The sequence below is a fragment of the Pyxicephalus adspersus genome, chromosome 3 (genome assembly GCF_032062135.1).
Source record: "Pyxicephalus adspersus chromosome 3, UCB_Pads_2.0, whole genome shotgun sequence".
Lineage (NCBI taxonomy): Eukaryota > Metazoa > Chordata > Amphibia > Anura > Pyxicephalidae > Pyxicephalus > Pyxicephalus adspersus.
Window position 1 is genome coordinate 94,037,768 of NC_092860.1, and position 16,003 is coordinate 94,053,770.

General features: G+C 38.2%; 1 protein-coding gene across 2 annotated transcripts in view; it reads left to right on the forward strand.

Moving 5' to 3' along the window:
- The window catches only part of ANK2 (ankyrin 2), a 281,636-nt gene that overhangs the window by 19,311 nt on the left and 246,322 nt on the right, over positions 1-16,003 (forward strand). Inside the window, exon 1 of one of the 2 annotated variants that reach the window (XM_072405741.1) lies at positions 6,838-6,921. The exons of the other annotated variant lie outside the window; for it this stretch is intronic. The gene's annotated coding sequence lies outside the window, so the exon portion shown is untranslated. Of the gene's footprint in view, positions 1-6,837; positions 6,922-16,003 lie in introns of those variants that run through there. 2 annotated transcript variants of the gene reach the window in all.

Sequence of the window (16,003 nt, forward strand, 5' to 3'; positions counted from 1 at the left end):
ATATAATCTGCACCTTGGACAAATGTATCTATCGTCCTGGATGAAACCCTTTGTTTTCGTTAGCCAGCTGTTACATACCCCTCCTCTTGTTTCAACCTTAGGGTTGGGACACAGGCTGCCAAGTAGGTATGGACCTGGGATAATGCATCTGCATTCCCCATCTGCACACCAGGACGATGCTTGACAGTAAAGCTAAACTCCTGAAGGGCTAAGAACCATCTATTAACGTTCCTGTTAACAATATATATAGCGTAATAAGGATACCCCGAAGTGCCCTCACAATAATCAGAGAACTCCTCATTAGCCTCATGCTCTGAGGATGTCAGCGCTGCATTGGGTGGGTGATCCCAGAGTTCACAGAATTTGGGAAAATCCCTCCAGATGATAGTACCATAAGGTAAGTGGGGAACCAACCCCACCTGATGACACAGTTTACCTAGAGAGGTCTCAAAGGACACCGTCATCACAGGATACTCCCTAGTGTCCACGTGTATACATTTTACCCTCACTGTTCTAAGATAGGAGGTCTCAGTAGCTACTGGCTCAGCTTTCACCAGCGTTACCACACTACCTGAGTCTAACACCCATATAATCTATTTAGTATTCATAAACATTTTATAAAAATACTTTTCATCGCTCTGTAGGGTAGGGCGTGCAATGGTTGCAAAAAGAGACTCCCATCTGCCACTCAGAAAGTCACAGTGCATTGGTTCATCCACCACAGGGCAATTCGCAGCAATATATCCTTCTTTCCGGCAGCGGTAGCAAATAATATTTTTGGCTGCCTCCTGGGGGGCTAACCTTCCTAGTCTCTCCCGCCATACATTGGCTGGAGTCTGCCTAGTACCCTTAGCTTCCCTTTTCTCGCTCTCTCCACCCCCATTCCTTCGTTCAATGTTACCCACAGCTTGGGGATGGTCTGGTCTTGGGGTGGAAAGTCTGTAAGTACTGAAGAGAGGCATTTAGGTTCTCAGCAGCTAAGTACCTTTCCACTAGGTCCACCAGTTTTTCTGCTGAAGACAGGTATCCATGGCTCACCCACTTTTGGATGAAAACAGGGATCTCAGGAACGGGTCCATGATTACCCGTTCCACAATTTGTGGTCCCGACAACATTGTCCGGTTGTAGCCACTTTTTTATTAGATGGATCAGATCATACATTGTGATCTGGGAGGTTTCCCTGCTCGATAAGACCAGTTATACACACGCTGGGCCCAGACAGCCAGGGTGACACGCAGCCGTGCATGTATTTCAGCCTTTTGGCGGACATAGTCGCATGCTTCCGACAGTTCCAGGTCATAATAGGCCTTTTGGGATTCTCCAGATAAAAACGGGGCCACCAATCTTGCCCACTGTTCTTTAGGCCAATTTTCTCTCCCAGCGGTTCTTTCAAACATGGTCAAAAACACCTCAGGATCATAATCAGCAGTCATTTTTGGCAATAAATTGCTAGTACTTCCAGCTGTTGTTGGTATCTCTGCGCTTGTATTTCCATCAGTTTCTTCTTCTTCTTCTTCTTCTTCTTTTTCTTCTTCTTCTTCTTCCTCCACTATCTGGTCAGAAAGAAAACTGCCCGATTCCGAAACAGAAAATGATTCCGCATATAATCTGTACCTTGGACAAATGTATCTATCTTCCTGAATGAAACCCTGTGTTTTCATTGGCCAGCTGTTACAGTAGTATATCTTTTTTCCGTAAGTTGAATTTTTACTTTACAGTAATTCAGTTCCAAAAGAACCGCAATAGTTGACATTGTCTTTAAGTGCTAGCTGACTGGCTCCCATTCTTATCCATTAGCTTATAGATTTTTGAGTCAATGATCTAGAACAAGTATGCAATCTGGAACATTCCCTGTATTTTCATCAGAACACGATTCCCCTAAAGGAAATTTAGCATGAGAACCTCAAGAAGGGAAAGGAATTGTATGTGTGGCTGATGAGGAGAAAACTAAAGCAGTATTACCAGCTGGAGATGGGATTCTATTCATATGACTGAGTAGGGTAGAGTTGTTGGAGGGAATTGTATATATGATGGAAGAGGTGAAATGTAATGTGTATAAAACTAATAAGGGGAAGAGATCTGCATAGCTGATTGGCTTTAAAGTGGAACTAAACCCGTGATATTTACCTGTCCCTGTTCTGTCACAGGGTGCCACTATCTACATTCTTTCTTTCGTTCTAAATAGGAAACTCTGCCATCCTCAAAGGGGCCAGGATGAAGTCATGTGGGAGGTCATTCCCAGCACACACAAGGGTAGCCGGTGTTGCCAGGTTTTCTGTCAGCCAATGCTGACGTGCACTTTTTGACAGTTTCCCAGAGCGATCATTTCATTTATCCACTTTAAGGAAAATTACCATATTTATATAGTTGCTCTTGAGGAAAAGACCTGCATATATGGCTGCTGTTTAGGTACAGAACTGTAAATATGGCTGTTGCTTGGGGATGCAACTGTATACAGGTAGTCCCCGGGTTACATACGAGATAGGGACTGTAGGTTTGTTCTTAAGTTGAATTTGAATGTAAATCTGAATAGGTACATTATTTTAATAAATGCAATTAGTACAGATGGTTGTCTCAACATATTATTAGGCAGTGTGGTGTCAGTTACTGTATAAAATCCTTACAGTGAGTTAATCACAAACAAAGCAAAAAAAAAAAAAGCCTAGACATTCATTAACTTTTGGAGCAAGTTGTGCTTTGATAAAAAGAAACAGCTGCAGAGTTTGACTTGGTCATTAGAGAGTTACAAGATCGTACAGATTAGCTCAGCTCCTAAGATCGCCCACAACCTCAGCTGTGTTTAGCAAAAGATTTCTTCTGTAAGTCATGCACACTCCCATCAAGCCTCCGTTCTGCACACAAGCCCTGTTCGTATCTAGGAGTCGTCTGTATGTCGGATGTTCTTAACTCGGAGACTATTTGTGTGTATATATATATGTATATATTTATATATATATACAGTAAGGTCTATAAATATTTGTACAGAGTCAACTTTTTTCCAATTTTGGTTCTGTACATTACCACGGTTAATTTTAAATGAAACAACTCAGATGCAGTTGAACAGACTTTCAGCTTTAATTCAGTGGGTTGAACAAAAAGATTGCATAAAAATGTGAGGAACTAAATCCTTTTTTTTACACAATCACTTGCACGAGCCAGGTGTCAATCAAAGGGGGAAACCTGCCCCGTAGTGATCTCATCATTACATAACCCCGCCCACTCTCCCAATCGCAGATCTGAGCCTGCAATGGGCAAGTTCCATTGCAGACAAAACCCGATCACTTCCCTGTGCCTGGGTTTTGTACAGGGGACATGGTCTGCGGCTCTGGTCGGTGTGTCCTGCCAGCGGGGTCCTACTCCTGACGCAGCTCGGGGGTGCACTCGCCAAAGCTCTAGACCACCAAACTTTTCTTGTGGACCAACGGCTGGCGACCGCTGATCCAGAGTATTGCTGCTGCCGTTGAGAAGTGGGCGTCGGAGATCAGCACACAGCTCAGCCTTTATGGGGGCGGCACAAAATGTAAATGTATCTAAAATGAGGGACACCTTTGGCTAACTCCTCCTATAATTTCATTACTATAACATCATTGGAACATAAAAAAACTCTGCCCATCAAAATGCGCTGCCCTGTTACACATTACTGCCCACCTCTGTAAGGGGGTGTAAGAAACCAAAAACGTGTGGTGAAGATCTGTGGCTACCATCCTCCACAATTTCATCACTATGGCATTATTAGAACATAAGCTCTGCCCACTAAAACAAAATGGGATTCAGGTACTGGAAGAGTAGTCATGTGTAACAGGGAGGTGCATTTTGATGGACAGATTTTTTTTATGTTGTAATGATGCCATGGTGATAAAGGTTTGGGGGTGTTATCCACAAGTGTCCCCAATTTGCACCTTTATTTTTATTTCTCTGCACCTCTCCCCGTCCTAGAGAAATTGGGGTTCAAGGTAGAGAATCAATCAGGGTAGCATAGTATGACAATTATAGTTCTGTGAATAGTAGGTATAAATTTAGGGGCCCCACCCCAATGGTCCTGGGGGTCCACAATTTGCATTTTTAATTTTGGGCTCTTAGACATACTCTCTTTTGATAAAGCAACCCCACTGTTCAATTTTCACAAGTTTTTAACTTCTTAAAATTCTTTAAAGAAAATGTTTACTAGTAGCTATGAGGCTACCGTGTTATTACGACCAACGATTTAGGAGATCTAAAGGTTTGAAGACAGTGAGTTGTTAGGCTGCAAAATATGACAAGCAGCTTTTACACACACACAGCTATCATTTGTTTTATAAAATATGGACAGTGATGAGAGGGGGACACTGGCTGTCCTGCCGTCATCTGCTATCACATGCATCATAATATTTAAGCATCACCACATTTTTAACATTATATAAAAGAGTGATTTTCCCTTTTATATAATGTAAAAATTTGTTTTGTTTTCTTTTTCATTTTTTTGGGGGGAGGACCTCTCCCCTTCAGTCTTTACTGCCATGGTGGTAAAAACTGAGGGGGAAATCCACAGCCTCCTGGGATATTTAGGTCACATATACCAAGAGGCTGTGGGCTGCTCCTTCCATGCATGCATCTTCAGAGGCATTCTCAAAGTTAAAAAAAAAGAAAAAAATGCTAAATCTCATGCATGTGCAATGCAAGGCGGCGCTCATTACTGTATATATGAGTGCTAATCGGGGAGAGAACTGCAATCTTGTAGATGTTGTTGGATAGAACGTTATTAGGCATGTTTATCAAAAAGAACAGAAGTTTCCCCCACTCTGTATGCTAATTTAATAATTAGCTAGAAGCATCATTGTGGGAACAGGTTTTTTTTTGAAGAATGGGCTTCTTAAAGTGGAGAGTAGAGGTACTGTAGCACCTCAGAATTGGTGATCAGCATCAGTATTCAGATAAATGAAGTATTCACATAAATCTTGCTAGCAGAAAAGGTTTGATGTTTTTCAGCTAGGTTTGATGTTCTATGTTCTTCAGCTAGTTGTTTTCTGTCCTGTCAGTCTTTTTATTCAGCTTTAGTTGTGGGTATTTCCAGGGTATGTCCAGCAAATGCAGTCTGACCAGGGATGCTGATACAGTGAGTGAGAGGCAATGCTATGACATGAGCAATCCCATGTTCTTGCTGATATTTACTATTCCTCTGTCATGGTGTTTATTTTGCTCTTCTGATAAACTTATACTGACTAGTCACAAAGCAGTTCAGTCAGTCAATGTACTATGGGGTTGTACCTCCCTCTGTTGAACACACATTACAAAGAAGCTGAGATATGTGATTTATTGTTCTATCAGCAGTGGCAGAGGTACAGGTAGTCCCCGGGTTACATACGAGATGGGGACTGTAGGTTTGTTCTTAAGTTGAATTTGATTGTAAGTCATAGCAGGTACATTATTTTAATAAATACAATTAGGACGGGTGTTTGTCTCAACATATAATTAGGCAGCATGGTGTCAGTTACTGTATAAAATCCTCACTGTGAGTTAATCACAAACAAATAAAAAAAACAGAAAAAAAAACTTCATGGAGCATAGACATTCATTAATTTCTGAAGCAACTGGCTTTAATATGCAAAAAGAAGCAACTGAAAAGTTTGTCTTGGTCATTAAAGAGTTACAAGAGGCTGCAGAAAGAGCTCACTCCCCTAAAATTGCAGGCAACCTCAGCTGTGTTTAGCATAGATGTCTTCTGCAAGTCATGCAAACCTCCCCCCTCCCCCCTTCAAGCCTCTGTTCTGCACACAGTGAGCAGGGAAGCCCTATTCGTATCTAGGAGGCATCCACATGTGGGATGTCCTTAACCTGGGGACTACCTGTAACTGAAGTCTTATCAAGCCTTTGTTTGTAGCATTGAATAGAATTATAGCTAAAAAGGAAAAAAAATCCACTAAACAGAGGATTAATTGCAGTAAAGACAGTCAATATCTCCTCTGCAATGAAATAAACATACCAGCCAGATAGTAACTTTATTAAATACATTCACTTATGCTTGTTTTGTCGCAGGCACCCCCTTTTTTACAAGCATATTCCCAGGATCCTTTATTTTAAAGAAAATAATGCACAGGTAGGTAAGTGATTTTTGCAGAAGGGACATCACATTTCCGCAATGAAGACTTACCTGCTCACAAATGTTCAATTCCTTGATTATTTCTTGAGCCCAAACCTAATGGAAATGTGAAATTACATGAAAAAGTGGTGCCAAGGCCAGTGGAGTGCAGTATGTTAGCTGACTATTGCAGGAGGGAAATTTCAATATCAATTTTGGGGCATTTATTGAACTTTTATATGTAACTTATTATCAGTGGAAAGTTATGAGCTACTCAAAAACCTAGCATAAAAGCAAAAAAGGATTAATTCAATAATTTAGTGAGAAGAGGAAGAACATATGTAGCTTCAATTAACATGTTAATTCCAAAGGTTTTAATAGTTATTACAATAATTAGAAAGAAATGCCTAATCATGTCATTTTTACATAATGAGATGTATCATTATAACATTTATTTATATTGTACTTGTATATGATACTCCGACCCTTCACCCTTAGCTCATCTGTAAACATGAAAAACCATATTGCCCTCCACAAATCGATAATCCATGACCTCCTTGGTGAGGAAACCAGACACCGGGAGGAAGGATAATTGCTGGAGCAAAGATCAGCCTGATGATGATACTGCACCTGTCAGAAGGGCAGGCGGGCTGGGCGTGGTGTGGGGATATCCAGCCTTCTGATTGGTCAGCTTGCCATGAAGTGACATCACCGCTTCTCGCTGTGGGCGGTGCGGACAGTGTGGTAGCATCATCAGCAGCACATGGGCGATCAGTGCGGGCTGTACGGCTGCTGCTGCTGCTGAGTCTCTGTGGAGCTCGCTGTCTCTTATTTGGGAGTCATCCAGACCTAGTCATCTGTGCCTAGTAAGTGACACTGTGCTGGGAGGAAAGGAGGGGCGAGATAAGATTTATAATACTGCCAGGATGGGAAGCACTTATTCTGCAGTGCTATATAGCTGAGTATTGCTCATCTGCAGTGCATAGATCTATAAGTGACTTAGTATGAGTGCGGAGGATTGGGAAAATACATTCTATGTAGATTAAAAGGAGAAAAAGTTTTCCTTTATTTTAGTGTCATTGAAAGTTCTACAAAATAGGTTATCTGCCCTAGAAAGAAACTTGTGGATATGTTGCCTGTAATATTCTCATGAATGTTATTGATTCTAAAGACTTGCAGTGGTTTGTATGTAATCATGATCAGATCCTGATAGTTTGTATTATTAGTCGTGCATTCTGTGAATCATTCTGCAGCATCATCTAATGGGTACCACAATGTAGAATGTCTGGCTCCAGGCTGCCACACCCTTCCCATCTTATGGCATTGTATCCTGTAAGGATGATAACGGGATGACGAAGATCTGATGTAAATACATAGGATGAGCAGCACAAAAATAGAAAATTAACTACATCATTAGTTCATTACCAGAAGTGTCTGTAATATTATAGAAGTCGTATGATCATTTCAAACTTGCATTTTGTTTAACATATTGTATATTATCGGAACAGGAGATCATGTCTTTAGTATGAGATTCTGGAAAAATGTTGGCTTTGGAGCACATAGAAGCTGTGAAGGGAATATAAACAAAATAACAAACCCTATAGGGAAAAAAAATAACACATGGAGGAAAGTTTGACAAAAAAATCAAGACACTTTATTATACATTGCTTAGAAGAAGCTCAAGCAAACTGCCCTGGTACCTAACCTTTACACATTTTAGGATCCTGTGTTAGGATAGTCATGTATAATAAATTTTAATTAACCCCTTGTTGAAAGATGACATTTACAACACCATCAGTTGAAATCAGTATATTGTGTGTTATTCTAAAGCTAGTAAGCAGGTATAAATTGACATTTAACTTTATTTAAAAATGCACAAATTATTTTATACGCAGAAATCACACCCCACCACCTGTGTGTTCTGTTCAGTGGTTATACAATGCCATGAAATGTAAGGGAGTTGTCCTAGGAAATAAAATATGTGGTCAGGGAATTTTTACAGAAAGTGATTGTAAGATGACAGTTTATAGGAGCTATCGCCAGTAGTCAATTGTTGAATATGGAAGCTTAGATTAGGTTTTAGGTAATAGTAATAGTGCAGATTTTCATACGTAATTCTAGTTTGTAACATATTTGTTGTACATTTTAGAAGTGTTGAAGACCGCAGCAGCTAGATTGCTGTGCTGTAATTTTTGTCTCAGTTACCTAGTTTACCATTCTAGCAGGGAGAGACATAGGGGATGCTTCCCTGCAACCTCCAATGCAGAGGTCAAACATCTGGAGTTCCTGGAAGTAACAATACATTTGCTGGTGGCTTTTTTATGTCAGCATTGTATTCATTTCGGAAGGTTCAGTGCTTCCAATCCCCAGGGCTGTTCTTCATAAATATGGCTCTCCAAGGTCCAGCACTGCTTATATGGTTGAATGACAGTCATTCATTCTAAAGGCACAGTCATGGACACGCCCCTTGGATTTTTAGCACTTCTAAACTGAGCACTGCCAACACATCCTAATATTTCTATTACAGTATTTGTTTGTTTTTTATTCAAATAATTATTGTTTATTATTATTATTACTACATTATATGTATAATACTTTATCAAACTATAGGGATTAACCTTAAGATAATGCCAACTGTGCTGTGCACAATTAGGCAGGCATTATTAGGTAGGAAATTGATCTTATTTAGGCACAATTTGGCTAAGAACTCACTAATGAAGGTAATATTAACAGCAAAATTTTATCTAGTTTCTGATCACCCCCATTGTCTTAAAGTGTACCTGAACTCTGGATGTCTTTTTAAATAACATGTATTTATATGCTTTTTGGGAAGTCCCATTTCTCAAATGTTCTTCTTCCTGTCTTTAGAATGGCATCATGTCTACAAGCAGGAAGTGTGAATGTCTGAAGGTACACACCTACTGTAGGTATACTTTAGAGGACAACATATATTTTATTATAAAACAACATCTGGAGCTCATACACATTTTAAGCAGAATTATGCTTTTTATTTTGTTTTGAATAGAATTGTGAAAAGTCTTAGTCATTTTTCTTCCCATACTACTTGTTGTATGAAAAAAAAGAGATTTAAAAGTTCTATGATTTTTTTTTACCTGGTTGCAGATCTATGGTATAAAAGAATGTTCATCTGCAAATCATTGTCCCTTTGCTGTGCCATTTAAGGAGTGGAATTCTGACTAAACAATCTGTTACAAAGCACATACAAACTACTATTAAATAGAGAGAGAACTGTAGTCAGTTGTGCATCATGGATTGCTTTATTTCTTCGGCTTATGTTTACAAGTGAATTCTTCACTGTAACTTCATATTCTATCCTCTATGGAAGTAGATAAGTGAAACATAGGAGACCCTGAGATATTTCGAAGGGAACAGTATCAGCAAGGTGTAAAGAAATTGTATTATAATTTATGAATGTTCCACCTGAAGGAAAGAAGACACAAGCAGGACTGTCTTTCACAACATTTGAAGACATGTTCAGAAGCAGGTCAGTCTTGCAACAAAGTGCTTTGCCCCACCACAAGCAATGCATATCAGATAGAACCAGGAGGTATCTGTAATGATTGGATATATCTCAGAGAAAATAGAACCTACAGGCCATAGTATTGGTCACTACAAGACAAAGAACAGGGAGGTTGTGTTCAGAAAATCATGTTGTGGATATAGTAGTATGGGATTACTTGATTAGCTTGCAGCAATCAGCTTATCCTAATGAACTGTGGGTAATATTGCAGCCTGGCCTAGCTGTTGAACTGTCTTTGACTGGATGCACTATGATTACAGTGCAGGGAATTACTACTTGCAGATTTCACTTGTACTGTCAGCATGCTGCTTTAAGAGATGTAACACTTTCTGTGGTGTCAAGACTAAAAGACATTTGATTGCATTATGTTCTGTACAGCATATAACACTTTATTCTTTGAGAGATTTCCTCCCTCCTCAGATTTCCTGCTAATTAGACACTGGTATTATGTCACATGCAATAGAAAAAGTACACATTTAGGGCAGGCTACTTGATATATAATGCTGTATCACAATGCTAGAAATATAAATATTATGTTTATCACTTATCTACCTTTATATTCTAACTACTCCTTACTGTTGCACAGTGCAGATGCGCAGACAGGATTATAGGTTGGGGATGGCTGCTATACTTGAAGTCATAAATAAAGCATCCAATATAAATTAATGGTAATGTACTCTGCAGGAGCCAGAAGATTTGCTGGGTTATTATAACATACTGGGCATGTAGCCCATCCACAAAAATGTCTGGAGGAGGCTAGAGTTACTGGTTTTCAGTATTGTGGACATCGACTTACTTAAGAGCCAGATGCTACTGTTTATCAAAGCTGGGAAGTCAGGAAGAGAAAACAAAGCATATTTAAGATTTTATTTAGGTATCACACTGAGTGGCTTATTTATTAAAGACAAAAAAATCACAGTATGGTGTCTCTGAGAAAATAACATTTTCATTTATTTTGAGACATTCCTTAAATTCTAAAAAGTGCTCATTCAGCGTTTGGGTTTACCATTTAAAAAAATCCAGTCATGGAGCAATCATCAGACTTTCAATGTGGATGATGTGGATGTATGTTTTGTTAACTGGGATATAATTATTAACAAATGTAATAGCGTCCAGAGCAACAGGGTCCCCAGCTTTGATGACAGCATGTATAGTCTTTTTTTTTGTTTGTTTGTATCTGAAAGAGTTTATCATTTTGGTTGAAGAGGCTGGGATTTAATGGGATTTAATGCAAAAGTTTAATTATAGTTGTGATGTTTCCTTTAAGGGTTTTTTTTATAGTTCAGATGCAATGTTCAAACTGTCCCAGTAATCTTTGCAATCGCTTTAATTTTGCACTTTATAAACAGGCATTACTTCCTATAAAAAAAAACTTTCTAGTATGCTACAATCCTCCCCCTTGAAAAATATATTACCGTATCTATTGCACCATGATCCTAAAGTTATTTTTTTTTTCAAAAGTATAAGGCTACTCCTATTCCAGCTGTAAAGTTTTGGTTGCTTGACCTGTTATAGACACAATATATTTATCTGCAACCAAGAGAAGGAAGTAACATCCTTTTGTCACTGTAGTCGGATCTAAGGCTTTACACTGACTTAGGCATCATTCCCACTGTAAGAAAGTGGTATACAAAACCTGCATGGCTGTCCATTGTGATGCTGACCTCGTTCAGTACACTGAATGGGGCATCATTCAAAAACAGACAAAAATCTGTGCAACTGTGTGTTGAAAAAATGCACTTTAGCGCAAAGCAACAACATATTGCATAATATGAAAAGAGCAGTGAATACGCTGCACCCAACATAGTGGGAACAAGTCCTAAATTTCTCATCAACTCTTTGTCATGTAAAATGTCAGGGCTAGGGTGGTATATGGTTTAAAGAGACTAAAGCTACGTACACACTTCCAATTATTATCGTTGGTAAACGAACGACGAGCGATCCTGCACGATATCTGCGAACGATCGTATAGCACCGATCCTGTACATACAGATAACGACACAATCGTTCGTAGATATTGTACACACAATAGATCCGATCGTTTGAGAGATAGACGCAGTGACGTGCACGACAGGAAGTGAACGAACGTTCATTCATCGCGCATGCTCAGACCATGGACGATCAATGAACGATCGTACACACGAACGATGGTCAGCGATAGTCGTCCAATCCGACCCGCCGGTCCGGTCGTTCCAACGACTTTCCTCGTTCGTCGGCGTTGTTGGTTACTTTTTTTACGAACGATTTTTGCCCAATCGATCGTTCGTCGTTCATTTTGAACGATAAAAATTGGAAGTGTGTACGCAGCTTAAGTAGGTACCAAAGCATGGATAGGATCAAAAATTAAAACAGAAGGCATGCTTTGCATTCTAGATTCAATCTAATATCCCAGACCACCCAAATAGGCTATATTAGCAGCTATGGATTAGAGGCTTCTCCCTTCATGGAAGCCCTGACGTTAAAGATCTGTTTACCAGCCAAAAAATACTTTAAGGGATGCACTTATGAATAAAACTTTGGCACAATGTAGTTTGGGGATTCGCAAAGGTGCTTCATCTTTTTTTTCTGGAGATCATCTTTAATTATGCTAAAGATTATAAAACCTGGATGATATTATTGTATAAACAATGCTAATTTCTGTGGGAAAATTAGAAGTATACTTTCTGTTTGGAAAAACAACTAACCATATTATGGACTAAGACAGAGTGCTTTGGAAAGCTCTGCAATCTCCATTAGTGGATTAGGTTACATATTAAATTACACACACTGCTTTCAGAGATAATCTACAGTATGTCTGTGGCATTTGCAAGGAAATGTCCAGAGACTCTTGTTTATCGGAAATGTTTGGGGTTCTAGTATCTCAAATAAGAACAGCTGGAAAATATACTAGATGACTAGGTATATTTTCCTACTAATAATTCAGGATGCTGGAATGGGCTTGCTTTATATTTTTTACATTGGTAACAGGTTTAACAAGGGTATAACCCGCACTTATAAGATAGTAGTTGAATGAAGAAACTAATCAAAATGATATTTTCCAGCTCATTGTTAGAAAGAGATATCAGTGATTTGCAACTGTGCACATAATCCAGCAAGATATAGGAAACGAGCCCATTGAAAAAATGGAATCCTACTCACCTTCATACGCAACATCAGGATTTTCACCCATGCCCTGAAGTCTACATTAGCACACCAGGTTTTTTTTTTGTATTAGAAAGCAAAAAAAAGTAAAAGCAGATGTTATCGGTTATACCTGCAGGTGGCAGTGCTTGAGAGAAAAATAACTAGAGTCTTGTGTGTAACATGTTTTTAGTTTGGGAGAGGTATTTATTAAAAATCACCTGTGCCCAAAATATGACCATTAAACAACCTATAAGCAGTTAAGTGCAATTCCTGTTGATTCCACTGGGCCAGTTCACATTGGAGCATCTTTGGGCGTTTTCTTATTGAGGTGCAAAAAGAACACAATCTGCAACATTTGGATAGTTTCTAAAAAGTCCATAAACGCTTGCAAATGACCCAAAGTGCTTGAAAATAATCGCCATAAATTCTTCAGACACCACATTGAAATGAATGGGCATTTAATAAGTATTCATGGCTATATATGGGCATTTATGGCTGTTCTGTTCTTTTCTACCTCTTCTCTGCCACATAACTTGGATTACAACTCTTTTAAAAAACCTAAAAACTCATACAAAAGGTTTATGGGCATTTATAAATGTTTAAAAGCAACAGTGTAGACTTAAAGAGCTTAAAAAAAGCCTCAGTCACATTGTTAGCTTCTATAGTTGTTACATTATTTATTCTAAAACATTTTTAAAGGCCACAACAAAGTCAACTTGTATTTTAGTAGTATAACATCTTAAAAGCATCTGTTTTGTTTTTACATTAGAGGGTTGACAGCCTGCTAAGATCTGTTCTCATTAAAAAAATTAGGGGCCCATGCACATTTTCAAGTGATTGGGCTGCACATGGTTCCAGTGGGTGGGAATTTAAGGTACATTCCTGTAATGTAATGTGATGTAATTAGCCCTAAAATTTTAATTCTTGTATTGCAAACTTTGAAAATGTATTCTCCACAATGCTTATGGAAACATAGATGAGTGAGGATTTTTACTACTTGATCAGAATGTATAAATTCTAGTGTGGATAATCTGGTCATGGATTTTACTTACACTCTTTTATAAACGTTTGTATATGTACACAAATCAAAATCCAAAACCAGATTTTATGTAAAGGCCTATTTTTTTAGGTAGGAATATTAGGACATTGTCAGGAATGTGTATTAGGTTGACCTAAAATGGATGTTGTTTTCAACCTGCGTGCTAATTTATACCATTTTCTTTCTACTATACTACTTTTTACTTTCTCTTAGCGTGTTTGTTCTATTTCAATCATCTTTCCTCGAATCAATACCACATATATACTCTATAATTGGCAATTCTTGCTCTTATAGATAAGTATATGGAATCTACTTGACTGTTCTCTTTGTTGGCTTTGCACACAAGAAAAGCTTTTACTTTATTTTCTTATACCTTCAATACCTACGGCAGTGTCTTTTTGTTTGTCCTAATATTATCTGCTGTATTATGTTTCTTTATCCTTGTAGAACATGTCTGTGTTTCTTGGGAAGACAATACTAATACATAGGTATACTTGATATTGGGACATTTTTTATGCTTTGTCTTGATAAGTAATGCTGAAAGTTGTAGTGAAAGTTCACTGATTCATGCATTTGGATACAGGGGTATTCTGTAGCTCTGGTCTGTACTGTTTGATTTTAGTTCAATAAAAGATAGGAAAAATGAGTCAGCTTGCTGGTGTGTACACCTATTGATCATCAATATAAAGCTAAGTGTATAGCTCATAAATAATTACAATGCACAATTTATGATGTCCTCAGTAGTATTTAAATAGTCTATTGTACAGTTTATTTTATTTAGGTGACTTTAGATGAATTGCCATTTTAAATCTAGAATATTTTCTTAAACTACCAAGTAATTTTCTTGATCAACACTGAAAGTACTCTTAATCAAAACCCTATTTCATTAACCAGGTCCAGTGTTCTGGACCCTCACCCTTACAAATGATGTTCACCTCCTAGATTGTAAGCTCTGTGGAGCAGGGTCATCTCCTCCTTCTGTGTCACTGTCTGTGTCTGCCTGTCATTTGCAACCCCTATTTATTGTACAGCGCTGCATAAAATGTTGGCGCCATAAAAATATTGTTTATTAATAATATATTAATAATATTATAATTAATAATATTAATAATATTATTCTTAAGATAATGTTCTGTTCTTAATAATGTATGTTCTTATATTAAAAGCGCTGTTTCTATTTGTAGTTTGTAATTACCCATGTATATTGGGGAAGCAATAGATGCTTATTACATTTATGTAATAAGCATCTATTTAATATATTTTTTATGTTCTTCTTTCATTAGATGTACTTTACTACTTCCCTTCCCAGTTCACGTCTGAGTGAATGTGTAGTTAATATGTTCATCACCATACTAAACACAATAGCTTCAGTATAGTCTTTTAATGAAGGACTTGTGTAATGGAAGTTTGTAACCAATGTTGTAAATTTATGGTATTAATATAAAAAGTGACCTTGCATTGGCTTGGTTACAAAAGAACACACAGTGCTTTTTATAACATTTGGGTATATTCCAAAATGGGGTAGCTATTCAAGTCCATAGCCCTGTAGAATTTGGTGTAGGCCACATAATACAGGTGGTGTTCAGAGCATATAAAAAGTAAACATTTCAATGGCTAATGTTAGGCCTTGTAAATACCCTCACTCCTAAATTTAGGAGGTATTTGGTAGGGATAAGGAACACACCCAAAACTATTTTTTTTACAATGTCCTAGATTTATTGCATTGACATCTTGTTTGGTGAATCACCTGCACAGAGGGCTATAGATCAAGAACAGAGCAGTTCATCTGACACCTCGCCAACTGCATGGTTCCTGTGGTACCGCCTTTTGTATGTACTAAGAACACTATAGAAGTTTTGGGTGGGAAATCCCAGGTTTCTGTGGACGCAAAATAAGCTGTTCCCAGCATAAATCTCTCTGCTTGCCTTGGGAAACAGAACTCTGCCTCCCAAACTGCATAATTACTTAAATCAATACTGCACGGAGTACTTGTTAGTATTGACTAAATGAATAATGTTGCTAAGGACAACGGCACTGACACATTGCGCACTGCAGGGAGCCCAGTGACTCTGGCTAATAACTTGGACTTTACACAGCAACCTGGACCAACGCAAACCAACTCTCCCTAAATATTATTTCACAGTTACATAGTAGGTTAGATTGAAAAAAGACATTAGTTCATCAAGGTGAACCACTAGGGAAATAAACATATCCCAGATATAAAACCCTATAAGACATAGTTGGT